Below are 15,037 nucleotides of genomic sequence, written 5' to 3' on the forward strand. Positions count from 1 at the left end.
GAAGGATACCTCTGAGGAGGTGCAGCAGGTAGTGTGACTTCTTAGAAACGTCAGAAATGTGAGGCGAGAAGGAGAGAGTGGAGTCGAAGATGACCCCGAGGTTTTTAGCCTTGCAGGTAGGAGCAGGAAGAGGGCCAAGAGAGGCCGGCCAGAGAGCTGCAGGGAAGGAGGGAGTGGGTGTGCCGATGAGTAGAATCTCGGTCTTACTGGCATTAAGGCAGAGGTCGTTGGTGGCACACCATTCCTGGATAGCAGAAAGACAGTCAGAGATGAGGGAAGGAGAAGAGGAGGCCGAGGGTAGCCTGAAAATGAGCTGGGTATCATCAGCATAGCACTGAAAGTAGGGGCAGAGAGCAGCGATGCGGTGGGCGAGAAGTGCCAGGCACTGGTTGAACAGCCAGGGAGAGAGGTTAGAACCCTGGGAGACACCACAGGTAGAGAAAAAGATGTCAGACAGGAAAGACCCCAGTTGGACCTGGGAGGGTCGATTTGAGAGGAAAGAGGTCAGCCAAGCCAGAGCCTGACTAGTGATACCCAGGTTATCACGGAGACGGTTGAGCAGGACCATAGGATACATACTTAATCCTGTTTAAAACCATCTACATAATGGAATAGGTGGGTCCTTAACATCAGCATTAATATAATAACCATCGACTGAGGGACCTTTTTACTAATATAATATGAAGCTGATAAGTAAGTAGAACCGCTACTTTTATTATACCAGTCACCAGAATGTGGCAACCAGATCGAGCCTCCACCACCGACTCAATTGAGAAAGCGGGTCCCTATTTTAGGGTATAATCACCCAACATTTGAATATTAGTGTACCTTATGCCAAATGTGAGAGGTATTATTTATGAGCAATTTGGACATTCAGCTGTTGGATATATTTGCTTTATGCAACTAATAATCCTCTATTAACATGTTTTACCAATGCGAGGACTGACCATTCCAAGATAGCCACCCATTAAATACTTCATCTTCCATGGTATCCATGACAACTACCCAAACAAATATAAGCATTAGAGCAATACGTGTGTTCACGCGGCATTCCACGGGTTCTGTATCATTCACCCAACCAGGTTAGTTTCAGCTTGTATATTTTGCACCACATAGCGGTTATGATGGATTTAAGGTTCGAGAATTTTAACATAGAAAATCTCTTGTTTACAGGTAGTGAATCTATGAACTGATTGTGGTTCGGTACTCCAACGCCAAGTATTCCACGTGATTGCATACACCGCGTGCAGAATAGGTAAGAACAGCACTTTGACAACAACTCTATCTAAAACTAATACACAAGAGCGTAATCAACTACTACTGAAGGAACCATTACGGTTTAGCCCAGATTTAGTCTTCATGACGAAATACTCAATACAAAGTAGAAGAATTAAGGAACATATTTTGAACCGATAGAGCATTCTAACAAGTGACAACAGGATTAAAGAGCTATTTCCAAATCCACCAGTGTTTCGTACCAAAAAAGCAAGAACCTCCGTACCATGCTAGTGAAGGCAAGAGACAGAACTTTACAGAAGGCATCAGACAGGCACCATGGTACCTATCCTTGCATGAGCTGTGGCAATTGCAACAATGTCATTAAAGGGAACACTGTGTCACACCCGAGGACAGGAGAAAAAATAAAACTCAAATATCATGCTACATGCCTTTTGGAAAACGTCATCTATGCAATTAAATGCCCATGTGGGAAATACTATGTGTGCGAGACGGCAAGAAAAGTAAGAGTGCGCATCAATGAACATAAATCATACATCCAAAACAATAACCAGTCATCAGCGGTATCCAGACATTTCAAAGAAAATGGTCACTCAATAACACAATTACGTTTTCTAGTATTGGAAGTTTACAAACCAGAGGCTACAGCAGGATATACTAAGTAATTGAAAGCGCAGCAAGAAGCTTTCTGGAGAGATAGACTTGATTCGCTGTCGGAGTTTGATTTCAGTTGTTTTTTATGAACTCATTACAATAGCATGACTGATGAGTGAGACATTATAATTCATTCTGTATTGTGTTGTGCTTTTCGAAGACCTTTTTCTTTCTGATGCTTTTGTGGATAATGTATACATTTTTGAAGCACTGATTGTCAATAGAAGACTCCTAGAGTCTATCACCATCTGTATATGAAAATAATTTAATCATCTGTGTCCACCATACATGTATGTCACAAACATTGAGGATATTATAGAGCCCATTAAGGCACTACTAGTAACACATTCAGCACGCAAGGATAAAACTTTAAGGCATTTCCATTATCCAGCTTTGGCATAGCTCTCAACCATTTATGTCGCAAAGGCGGGTAAAAACACCCGATTTTATTTTTGGCGGGTGAGAGGCACATTGAAACGAATGGCCGTGAAGTTGGCTTGGCGGGTGAGTCAGCTGTTTACAAGGCGGGTGACACCCGCCAAAAGCGTGTGAGTTGAGAGCTATGGCTTTGGAGATATGTGGGAAACAGTACATATAGGACACATACTTAATCCTGTGTAAAACCATCAACGTAATGGAGTAGGTGGGTCCTTAACATCAGCATTAACCATCGACTGAAGGAACTTTTTACTAATATAATATGAAGCTGATAAGTAAGTAGAACTGCTACTTTTATTGTACCAGTCACCAGAATGTGGAAACCAGATCGAGCCTCCCACACCGACTTAATTGAGAAAGCGGGTCCCTATTTTAGGGTATAATCGCGCAACACGTGAATATTAGTGTACCTTATGCCAAATGCGAGATGTATTATTTATGAGCAATTTGGACATTCAGCTGTTGGATATATTTGCTTTATGTAACTAATAATCCTCTATTATCATGTTTTACCAATGCGAGGACTGACCATTCCAAGATGGCCACCCATTAAATACTTCATCTTCCACGGTATAGATGACAACTACCCAAACAAATATAAGCGTTAAAGCAATACGCACGTTCACGCGGTGTTCCACGATTCTTTATCATTCACCCGACCAGGTTAGTTTCAGCTTGTATATTTTGGATCACGTAGCAGTTATGATGGATTTAAGGTTTGAGAACTTTAACATAGACAATCGCTCCTTTACAGGTAGTGAATCTTTGAACTGAGTGTGGTTCGGCACTTGGTTGCCGGTTTCCTTTACGTTCTCCATACGAGTCAGCATGTAATTATATCCTACATATTTTTCACCTTTATTTTTTACAGATCTCGATTTTGACAATTAGCATCAGGTCACTTACTGGCTAATTAACTTTTCAAGTAATATAGGCCGATTTAATATGCAAGCAACTCACTGATTAAGTTTCTTTAGTTTTTTCCTGTTTTTTCATTTTTTCGTTCTCTTTTTTACCGCTGTGCTTGCGCGAAATACCACGTATGTATGTTATGTTAATACATGTCTTTGAAATGTGATTTTATGATTATATTTTGCAGATACCTTGGATTTAATATTATTATGTTATTTGAAAATGCATAACTGGACTTCTCTTTGGGTACACACAATGGGACATTATACATAAAAGAATATTCTTCATGAAAAAGTTGGTGAACCTTATGGTATCACATTGTGGTATACGTATGATAATTTCTTTTGAACCTATGGTGCTTTATTATTTCTTGTGAATTCATACCATGTAATAACTTTGTATGTTGATCACTAGGATGTTGGTACAATAGTTACTGGTCCTGAGGAAGGACGATTTAGAACGAAATGCATAGGCCCCATTTCTGATGCATCGGCGACTACTGAATATCATTTATTTAATACCTATTGAAAGATTAAATCAAGATTATAATATGCCAATGAAAACAATGGTACTGTATTATTTACTGAACAAAACAGAACACCGCTGGCTTCACAGCCAAGGTCTCGTTTTCAATTCCTCAGGCTACCCATACTTGGTAGTTCAATTTTCGATATGCCTCCGGATGCAATCATGCCAGCAAACCTCATCCTACCCAATAACGCCAGTAAATTAGTGCGATTGAGGAACCGGCTAAACTCCATGGGATTTAATTCCTACATGATGATCCATTTGGTAGTTCATAGATGTTTTGATTCATCATATTGCAGTCAATGGAGTTGCCCATAAGAGCCTTTGGTTCAATTTGAGTTTTGGCCTTAGCTGGCTCAGTATTTTGTTAGTCGACATCACCATGTTTCGCTCTTTGGCCTCTGTGGTTTTTGCCACTTCATGATTCTCACAGGGAGTTGAATCCTGCATGCCGTCTTCCTCTTCTTCCTCTATGCTCATTTGTTCATACAGCGGTTCTGGGGGGTTGTCACTGGTTGCAGCCGGCGGCCTATGGGACCCTGTAGATGGACCTGGCCCGGGGACCCGTCAGGCAGTGTATTGGTGACCCTCTGTTTCGTTTTTGCTGCCAGAGCCTTTATTTCTGTGGATTTTAAGTTAGGCCCGTGCGATTCCACCTTTCTACTGTTGAAAGCATTTTTTTTTCTTTGCCTTTGTTCATACGGACGTTCGACCTAAGCTTACACTGCAGTCCAGAGGTGAACGCAACTCCCGGTGGGACTGGATAGATGTTAATCTCTTCGAAATCCCACTCAGGATCCTCCTCCAAAGTTTGGAACCTGCAAGTTCCAATCTCCTTTCCCCCTCCCTCCATGTAGTTTCCCTTTGTTGGACCCGGGAATACCAAATCACTGGCTTTGCTGAAGTTTGCCAGTATGGCATCCACCATTTTGCCAGGGGTAGTTTTGACCTCTAATTGTTCCTGCACGAGTGTGGCCAAGAGGTCAGTCATTATGTCCAGCTTACTAATAATTAGCTCTGTCTTAGTGAATGTGGCATCCAAGTTGGCAGTGGGGGTTTATGCAGTGATGCGGAATAATCTGTATCGAAATCTGAGTCGGAGGAATTAAATCAATCCGGGGGGGAGACTAGTTTAGTCACGTCCAGCATAGTTGACAGGTTAGTGTTGGGGATGTTTTCCTCAGTTCTGCGGTGGAGTGGTGCCACCTCCTAGTGAGTCTCTGAGTCCAATAAACATGTTCAGTAAAGAGTTGTTATTGTGCAGAGTGAAGGAGGACGATTGCACCCTAGTATCATCATTCAAAGGAGGCATCAGCCTATTTGGTTCACGCTCGGTAATGGGGTGTGTGCAATTTTTTCCCAGGTTAAAAATGTTCTCCTACAAGGGAGGCCAAGGGTGGTCCTCTACCCTGGCCTTTTTCTTAGATAAGGTCTGCTTGCTTCTCGGCCGAGCCGTGCTCCTTTGTGGCTTTATGGTACTGTTAATGGTGCTGCACATGGTGTATTTCTTTGTGCAAGAACGCTTCATGTTTTATTTGGGAAACAGAGTCAATATTGAGAATATACTGCAATGAATTACTCTCTCACCTCGTTAACAAGGCAGCAGGCCACAGACCACCAGGCACCAGACCCTCTGCCGCACTCCTGCCGGATGCGCTGCCACACTGTTGTCCCAGTTGGAATAGCAGTGCAGGGGATTGAAGGTTGGAGCAGTAGAGCTCAGAGACAGTGAGCTGATAATCCAGGGAGTCTGGAGCAATCAAGTGCCAAATCAGCAACCAAGGATGAACACGAACAAAAAACGGTTGTGAGGAGCTATCTGGGTATATCAAGCGGCACACCAGACACTCTGCTTCATGCCTGCCATGCACGCTGCTGCGCTGTTGTCACAGTTTTAATGGCAGGGCAGGGGATTGAAGGCTGGAGCAGTAGAGCTCAGAGCCAATTAGCCAAAAATCCAGGGAGTCGAGAGCAATCAAGCGCCAAATCACCAACTAAGGATGAACACAAGCAAAATATCTTTGGTCATTAGGAGCTTTCTGGGTACTCCAAGCAGCACACCAGACACTCTGCCTCACTCCTACCACGCTCATTTTAAGCATCACGACACCAGAAACAGAAAAACATGTTTCAAGGCCTTAGGCATTTTTTTTTCTTTGCCTTTGTTCGTACGGACGTTCGACCTAAGCTTACACTGCAGTCCAGAGGTGAACGCAACTCCCGGTGGGACTGGAGAGATGTTAATCTCTTCTAAATCCCACTCAGGATCCTCCTCCAAAGTTTGGAACCTGCAAGTTCCAATCTCCTTTCCCCCTCCCTCCATGTAGTTTCCCTTTGTTGGACCCGGGAATACCAAATCACTGGCTTTGCTGAGGTTTGCCAGTATGGCATCCACCATTTTGCCAAGGGTAGTTTTGACCTCTAATTGTTCCTGCACGAGTGTGGCCAAGAGGTCAGTCATTATGTCCAGCTTACTTATAATTAGCTCTGTCTTAGTGAATGTGGCATCCAAGTTGGCAGTGGGGGTCTATGCAGTGATGCGGAATAATCTGTATCGAAATCAGAGTCGGAGGAATTAAATCAATCCGGGGGGGGAGACTAGTTTAGTCACGTCCAGCATAGTTGACAGGTTAGTGTTGGGGATGTTTTCCTCAGTTCTGCGGTAGAGTGGTGCCACCTCCTAGTGAGTCTCTGAGTCCAATAAACATGTTCAGTAAAGAGTTGTTATTGTGCAGAGTGAAGGAGGACGATTGCACCCTAGTATCATCATTCAAAGGAGGCATCAGCCTATTTGGTTCACGCTCGGTAATGGGGTGTGTGCATTTTTTTCCCAGGTTAAAAATGTTCTCATACAAGGGAGGCCAAGGGTGGTCCTCTACCCTGGCCTTTTTCTTAGATAAGGTCTGCTTGCTTCTCGGCCGAGCCGGGCTCCTTTGTGGCTTTATGGTACTGTTAATGGTGCTGCACATGGTGTATTTCTTTGTGCAAGAACGCTTCATGTTTTATTTGGGAAACAGAGTCAATATTGAGAATATACTGCAATGAATTACTCTCTCACCTCGTTAACAGGGCAGCAGGCCACAGACCACCAGGCACCAGACCCTCTGCCGCACTCCTGCCGCATGCGCTGCCACACTGTTCACACTGTTGTCCCAGTTGTAATAGCAGTGAAGGTTGGTGCAGTAGAGCTCAGAGACAGTGAGCTGAGAATCCAGGGAGTCTGGAGCAATCAAGCGCCAAATCAGCAACCAAGGATGAACACCAACAAAAAACGGTTGTGAGGAGCTATCTGGGTATATCAAGCAGCACACCAGACACTCTGCTTCATGCCTGCCATGCACGCTGCTGCGCTGTTGTCCCAGTTTTAATGGCAGGGTACGGGATTGAAGGCTGGAGCAGTAGAGCTCAGAGCCAATTAGCCGAAAATCCAGGGAGTCGAGAGCAATCAAGCGCCAAATCACCAACTAAGGATGAACATAAGCAAAATATTTTTGGTCATTAGGAGCTTTTTGGGTATTCCAAGCAGCACACCAGACACTCTGCCTCACTCCTACCACGCTCATTTTAAGCGTCTCGACACTAGAAACAGAAAAACATGTTTCAAGGCCTTAGGATGCACCGATTCTGACATATTTGCACTACAATGCACCACAATGCACAGCACCGTGCCAAGGTGAGGCGCCAGGTGGGGAGAGCAAACAGTAGGTCCCAGTATGCTGCAGCACACCAACTCTCACCACCCCTCCAGCTCTGGTCTGGGGTATGTAAGCCAGCCTCATGCGCCCATTCTCACTTCAGGTTACTTCAGGGTGGAAAGCACATGAAGCAAGAAGCGACTCCGAACAGCGGCCTACAGGATCATTCATTTCCAAAAATTGAAGAGAATATTTCCATGTCAGTCTACAGAACCCATGCAGAGTATGTGCAAGTATGCTTATAAAATCAACCAATCGGACTGTAGATTTCATTTGCTAGCTACTTGACTGCATTCCAGTAAGGCACTATTACGAGAATTAGGCTTACTTGATTCCCAGTCATACATCGAGCCCATAGTTCTTCTGCTATCACCATCTCTGTACTATGAATGTATCGTCCAAAGAGTTTAGCACGCATCTCATTTAAGTTCAGACAATCAATGTTCAAATGTTATAGTGTTTCTCTACCCGCCTCTCCCCTGCATCCCTGGAAAAGTGACATTTACACAAGTTCTTATCTTTTTGGTACAAAGTGCCTGTTATTTCCCTTGTCTCCAATTCATTAATTTGAAAATTAGAATACAGCAGCTTTGCCTCTTTGTCTGGGAATAATTGAATATACTTTGGAACTAATATCCTATGCATGGGCAAACAGAGAGAGCCTGTTTACATTCCCACAAATGGTCTTTTCGTTTCATAGATTCTACCTGCAAGGTGTCACCATACAAATCGGATTTCCTTGAAGAAATCTAAAATGGATCTTTTATAACTAAATATCTTGAGATTATATGCCTTAATGAATGCCTCTTTCAATACCTCTCTTATAGTGTTTGCTTGTTTGTGATAACATGATATTCATAAAGAACGCACCTTTTCTAATATTTCCTTCTGTAGCCAATGAAACCTAGTTCACTTCTAATCAGAGACAAAGGGCTGCCAGTACTCCCCTTCCAGTCTGCCCAGCCAGATGTCCATTCTTAAAGTTGTCACTTTGAAACCATATAATATGACGGATATAAACCTTCACCTATATACAATTTTTGTTGGATTGATGGAAAAATAAAATTAGAAGCCTGATGTCATGGCAAGATTGCGCCACTTCTCAGTCGTCCATCAGCTTTTTTCCTGATGCCTTTTTGTTTAATGAGACCCCCAAATAGGTGCACTGCACAACTAATTCAGGAGGTTTGCGTTTCCATGCAAACATTCTTATGATTTTCTTATTTAAATATTTGATTTTGCATGATTAATAGGTAGATGATAATCAATGGAGAATGCTACTTTTGCACTCAAAGATGCCTGTAAGCCTCGTTCTGTGTGGTGTAGTAAAATAACGTCATCCGCATTGGTGCGCCATGAAATACGCGCCTTGCCTAGTTTGGGTGACACTAATTTTGCTGATTTCTGATATGATTCTAGTTTAGATATATCAACATTAAATAGGAACTGACATCCCTGTTAAGGCCTCGCTGCTTTCGAATCTCTCTAGTATAGGATCCTGATTGGTCGAGTAATATTCATGTAAACCCATAATGCAGTTTAGTAATTTGACACCCATTTTTTGAATGGCCAGATTTCGCCATAGACATTTGCGGCATACCCTATTGAATGCAGCAGAGTAGTCTATATAAGCGACAAATATGGGAGATCCATCTTTCATGGATGCAGTTTTGCAAATATTATGCAATATCATGGTGCTGTGGATTGTGGGGCTTTTTTTCCTGAAGGTCATCTAGTGGGTTTTTGATATGTTCCACATCTGTGCCCAAGTCTGCATTCATGTTAATATTATGGAAGCAAAAATGTGATTACCGGTTTGGGGGCTTCTTTTTCAAAGTGTGCAAGTCATGTATTGGTGTGACGGGTTTGAACACCTCCCACCACCTTGATGGTGGCATTCTGGAGTTGGAAGGGTAAACAGCTGAAGCAGCCTGAACTTGCAGTCTTTCCATTCAAGGACTTGTTATCCTAGATTTATAGTGTCCTGGAATGGGGACGTTGGCTGACTGTGCACTGTAAGTTGTGAGGGAACATTAGGATGTTTCTACTGAATTAATTTTGTGTCATGTGACCTCCTGTTCAATGCAGAAGGCGGGGGGAGGGGGATGTTTAATGATCCCTGGAAGCACTGATCGTGGACATTACCATTAACTGAATAAACAACACAATGCTTTTCTGTATCTTATTTATTTGGCACATCATGCGATGAGAATGAAGTGTTTACATTTCTAATACATTACAGTAGTTGCCCTGCCTAAGTCAACACTAGAAAGGTGGGAAGGTGTTATACAGTACAGCCACAAGGGTCCCGGATCGTATGATGATTGCAACCCCATTCCATTCAATGACCCTTAGAAGTATCTTTGGCACATGGGCAATTGACATGTAGAAAATGCCTTTGCAAACTAACATCAACCAAATCCATTTGATGCCAACTAACATTTCAGTCTTGTTCACGAGATTGTGAAGATTCTTCAAGCAATCTTTCAATTGAATTGCAGGTCTGCAGACGCAGCCACCAACCCACCTGAGCCCTTGGCTCTCCATGAATGCCCCAGCAAAGAAAGGTTTCGGGTCATTGTCCATCATTATCTTGTTTTTTGTGTGTTTCCTGGGCATATAACCTTCTCACACGCTGCACCCTCACCCCACAAACAATACTCTCAGTGAAAAAGGCTTTGTTCATTATCCCTTCAAGAATGGCTGTTTCCAGGGCCATACTTGGATGTGCCCCTGCGACATGGCAATGTACTGACTTTTTTGGCTGTGGCATGCTAGACAAGTGACATGTTCCATTAGTGAGCGCATGTCTCCGAAGTCTGCTTCAATCCAGTGCGTAACTTGCTATACCTGCTTCTTCTTGTTCACGTCACAAACCATAGGTGAGAGTCCAGAACATATGAAAATACAACCTTAGAGTACTGCACGTCAATACTGCACATAAACACTACAGAAAAATATACTTTTCCTCCCCCCTCCTTCATGTTACATCCTAACCGGTCCACTTGGATTTTTGGAATCATGCGTGAAACACAATGATTCAATATCCTGTTTCTAAATTAGCTTTTTTCTCCTACAGACCATGTTATTTTTCCGCATCATGAAAATTACATAAAGACAGACAGAGAACAACCGTACACGTGCAGCACCGTCCAACATTTCAGAACGCTTCAAAGAACAATTTGGCACTTTTAAGAAGGAGGTTTGTTTGCACACCATATTACAGTGAAATCTAACCTGAATTGCAGGGTTTCATTTCCAACCCAGAGGGTGCTGAGCTCTGTATATTAATCTGTTTGAGATCAATCATGTGAACGCAGGATAGCAGATTTGAACTGCAATACAGTGCATTCATTATCTTCTTGGAGAAGGGAGTCAGTGATCTCACCCCGGCCACTTGGCGTATGCATCTCAAATAGAAGAAAATGTCCCACCTGAAAGAGTGAATGCACACTTTGCCAGAGGCCAGAGACCATAGAACCTCAAAATAGTACTGTGCATTTTACAGGAGCTTAAAACTTAGTTTCAGCAGGACACACCATTCATTACTGCAATATCATGCAGAAAAGACAAAACCTAAAGGCCGCCCAGGGCTAAGAAAACACCTCACACCGGCAAATCACACATGACATGGGACCCCTGCTTATGAAAGTAGAAAACAGTTGAACATTGGCAGAGAGGTTCGAACCCATTTCTCATAGTAAGCCCCCTTTCGCACTTCCCTGTAATGGACCCCTAATTTGTATATCTTTTGGGGTTTGTTTGTACTCAGCCTACTTAGAAAACAATGTGCATAGTTCATTCAGGCACTGGGCCTCATTACGACCCTGGCGGAGTGGGTTTACGCCAGCGGTATTCGCGGCGGACCCGTCCGCCCTACTACGAGTTCCCGTAGCGCCATGGAGCGTTTTCCGCCTGGTTTTTCCGGGCGGAGAAATCCATGGCGCTACGGGACCTTGTTGTTAATTACGCCACCGTATTTTACGGTGGCATAATTAACGCCTTCCCCACTCCCATTATACCCTATGGGGCAAAAATGGGAATGGGGAAGGGTAAAATGGGGGATGGGGATTTACCGCCCCGCCAAGGTCGGAATGGGGCGGAAAATCCGCCAACCCCCATGGCGCTATCGGCAGCTTTCCGCCGTGCTCCATGGTGCATTTTGCACCACGATTTCCGCCAGGGTCGTAATGAGGGCCACTGTGTTTAATTGTATGTCGATTAGTTCCGAAGCAAGGCACTATCTTGTTGATGCCACTGAGTGCCTACACTGAAAGGCTGCAGATAATGTGACTTGTTGGATATGGATAATCCTTGTGCATGAGAATTATCGTTTGCATCTAGCACCACAAAGTGGAGTAATTGGAGATGTGTAGATAGTTTTATTTTAGGCATATCGATGATGGGGAAAAACAAGAAATACATGTGTGGACAGTGGCCCGCCGAGATGCTGGGCATCATAACAAGACAAATTAGGCCTCATTACAAGTATGGCTGCGCAGTAAAAAAATAGAGGGTGCAGAGTAGGAATTCTGTTACTGCAGCATTACTGCACCGCCGTACAAGTTTCGGCAGTGAAATGGTGGAGTCACCAAATCACCAAATCATAAAAACCAGCAGAATTATCACTAGGGGTAATTCTGCCAAACTCCCCAGGGAGTCCTATGCATTCCAATAAATGTGGACTAAGACCAACTACCACCACTTGTGATCCTGTGGTAAATCCACCAGGACCAAGTGGCAGCAATGGTAATTCCATTTGGCACCATTCCGGCAGATTTACTGCCAAAATACCACCAAACTCGTGAAAAAGACAAAGGGCCTCATTACGAGTTTGGAGGCAGCCATGGAGCTATTATATATTTAATATTATAAATATTATAAATATACGAGCTATTAGCTCCATGGCTGCCTCCAAACCGGGCTCCTTTTCCGGGTTCCTGCAATGAGGACTTACCGGGTCATTCTGACATAGGAGGACCCGGTAAGTCCTCCTTGCAGGAACCATTCCCCATTCCCATTGAGCCCCTATAGGGCTCAATGGGAATGGGGATGGAGGTAACAACGGGCACATTATAAGTGTCCTGTTGTTACCTCCCTATTTTACCAGGTGTCCGATCTGAGTCCCGCGATGGGAAGCTCGTAATCAGCCCTGACGGAATGAAGGGGGCCGGTCCCGTACCGGACCCTTTTCATTCCGTCAGCGCCTGCCTCGTAATGAGGCCCAAAGTGTACATCGTGTTTCAGCCAACATTATAAATGTTGATGACAAGTTATGGCTGTTTTTTTATCACAGGAACACTTTTTATATAACAGGTAGTTTCAATATTTTTTGTTTAATATTTGAACAGATTATTTTTGAAAATACATGAAACATAATTGTTTTTTAAAACACAAGAGGTTTCTAAGCACAAACCCGGGATTCAAAACTGTGCTGCTCTGCGTCATCTTGCTTCCAAGATGAGCGTGTTGCCACTGATCTATACTACCCATGCCTAAATGGAACGTTTCATTGATTCACTGCTCACATCGAGGTATGTGGAATTCTTTCTTGCTTCTTCATGCAAGTGTGGTATTTTTTGTTTAAAAGATCGGTTGGATCATGGGTCATCAATGCAATATTTTTATTTTTAAAACAGAAAATATGATCTTTACTGACCAAAACATAATTTCCAATTCTTTCACTTCTTTTGTCCAGAATATCTTTCATCACTCTTTCCAAGCAACAACTGACATTCTATGGTCTTTGGTTAGGATGTTCAATATATGCTCTCATTCTCTGCATAGGACCGATTAGCATACCTTTCTAAAGTTTGCCAATGTCTATGCACAAGAGACAGTGGGCTTCACTGAGGGATGGGCGGTCCGGTAGAAATGCGGCAGTAACGCTCTTACCACAGCATTACCGCTCCACCCATTCCTGAGTTTGGCCGGAAAGTGGAAGGTTTACCTCCAGCTTTTTGCTGGAAGTAAAAACCTCCACTTTCTGCCAACTTTTGGCGCTATGACCACCAACACTATTACGGCCGGCGGTATGAGCGCCAAAAAGCCCCATAGAGTCTTATGGACTCCGACTAACTGGGGATTAACAGCACCAACGCAACTCGGAATCTGGCGCAAGTTGCTCCGGACCGAGTTGTGGTAACACTAATAGCATTGGCCGGTATCCCGGCACAATTACCGCCGGGATACTGCCCAACTCGTGCTGAGGCCCAGTAACTCTAATGTGTGGAGCATTCAGAGGGATTGAGAACAGTAGTAAAACGCAAAGCAGATGCAGTGCCCAGAGATCGTCATGTTGTCTTTTTGTTTCTTCTCTAAGGCCAAGTGAAATGATATCTGTGGACAAGCAGAAATTACTTGTCAAAGGGACCTCGCGGATATGCATGCAAGAGCTGCTAGCAATTGACATCAGACTTTCACTTGTGCCTGGAAAACAAAGGGTGCCAAAAAGTAATTACTTTAGATTCCAGCACGGTCTATCTAAACAAGGGCAGTGCTCGAAGTGGGTGTGTGGGAGCGGTTGGCAGCAGTGCTCCTCTAGTTTTTTAATTAAGTTTTACTGTTCCTATAATTTTATTTTAAAAAGAAACCATTCCGGAATGGCTTAGTTTTAAAATAAAAGTGTATGAAGAAGTTGAAACTTGCAATTCAGTGCACTGCACTGAACGTTCCCTTAAACAGCAGGCGTGTGTGTTTGGGGGTTTGGATTAAGCGTGGGAGAGGAGCGCCAATGGGATTTGTGGGGAGCTGTGGAAGGCCAACAGGAAACATAGTTCCACTACTGCTTTTCGTACACTTCGACCTCTGAACAAGGAAGAGGAGAAGGATTAGGGTGAATTATGGAAAGTGGATTAAAGGGAAGGCAAGGATGTCTGGATATCAGTGAAAAATACACTGATTTCCGAGCAAATAATTGTGCCCCAATATGTAATTCTTTCAAGAGTATCGACACAGAAAACACTAATAGACTAATTCACTCTGTTTTGTGCTGCGCAAAGGGAAAAAGTATACGTTGTGCAGCGCAAATCTTATGTTGCTGATTCATGGGCCGGACTTTGCGCTGGTCCTTACCACTTTGCGATGTGCATCAGTGCTTTGCAAAATACACAGCGCAGAGTGTGGGAAAGGCTCGCAAAAAGAAAGAAACAGGGATGGAACATGCATATTCCCCATTCCATACGCAAACGGAGGAAGAACGAGGAATAACATGGGCGTGTTGGGGGACGCACCATGCAAACAGAAAACACGCCATGTCAAGCGCAAGCAAAACTCTATTCATGGATTTCATAGCGCAATTGCCAGGAGTCCAAAGAAAAATGCACATCTTGTGGTTTTAGCACCACATGATACAAGTCGCTAAGTTTAAAGCACAAAGAAAGCCTAAGTATAAAAGCGTGCAATGCAAATCATTTCAAAATAGGACTTCCACATTGTCGGACCCTGCTTCAGTAGCGGTGATCAGACATCATGCAAGAAGGAGGATGAGGAGAAGAGCCCTCATCTTTCATACTCGAGCATCCTTATGTGGAATACCAGACGAGGAGGTGTATACGAGATACAGGCTCCTTCCC

General features: G+C 43.6%; 1 long non-coding RNA gene across 1 annotated transcript in view; it reads left to right on the plus strand.

Moving 5' to 3' along the window:
* Positions 1 to 2,943: 2,943 nt before the first annotated feature.
* Positions 2,944 to 15,037, plus strand: part of LOC138521329 (uncharacterized) — a 286,380-nt gene continuing 274,286 nt past the window's right edge. Inside the window, exon 1 of the long non-coding RNA XR_011283015.1 lies at positions 2,944 to 2,991. This is a non-coding gene — a long non-coding RNA (uncharacterized lncRNA). The remainder of the gene's footprint in view (positions 2,992 to 15,037) is intronic.

The sequence above is a fragment of the Ambystoma mexicanum genome, chromosome 1q (assembly GCF_040938575.1).
Source record: "Ambystoma mexicanum isolate Mex_15411 chromosome 1q, UKY_AmexF1_1, whole genome shotgun sequence".
In the NCBI taxonomy this organism is placed as follows: domain Eukaryota; kingdom Metazoa; phylum Chordata; class Amphibia; order Caudata; family Ambystomatidae; genus Ambystoma; species Ambystoma mexicanum.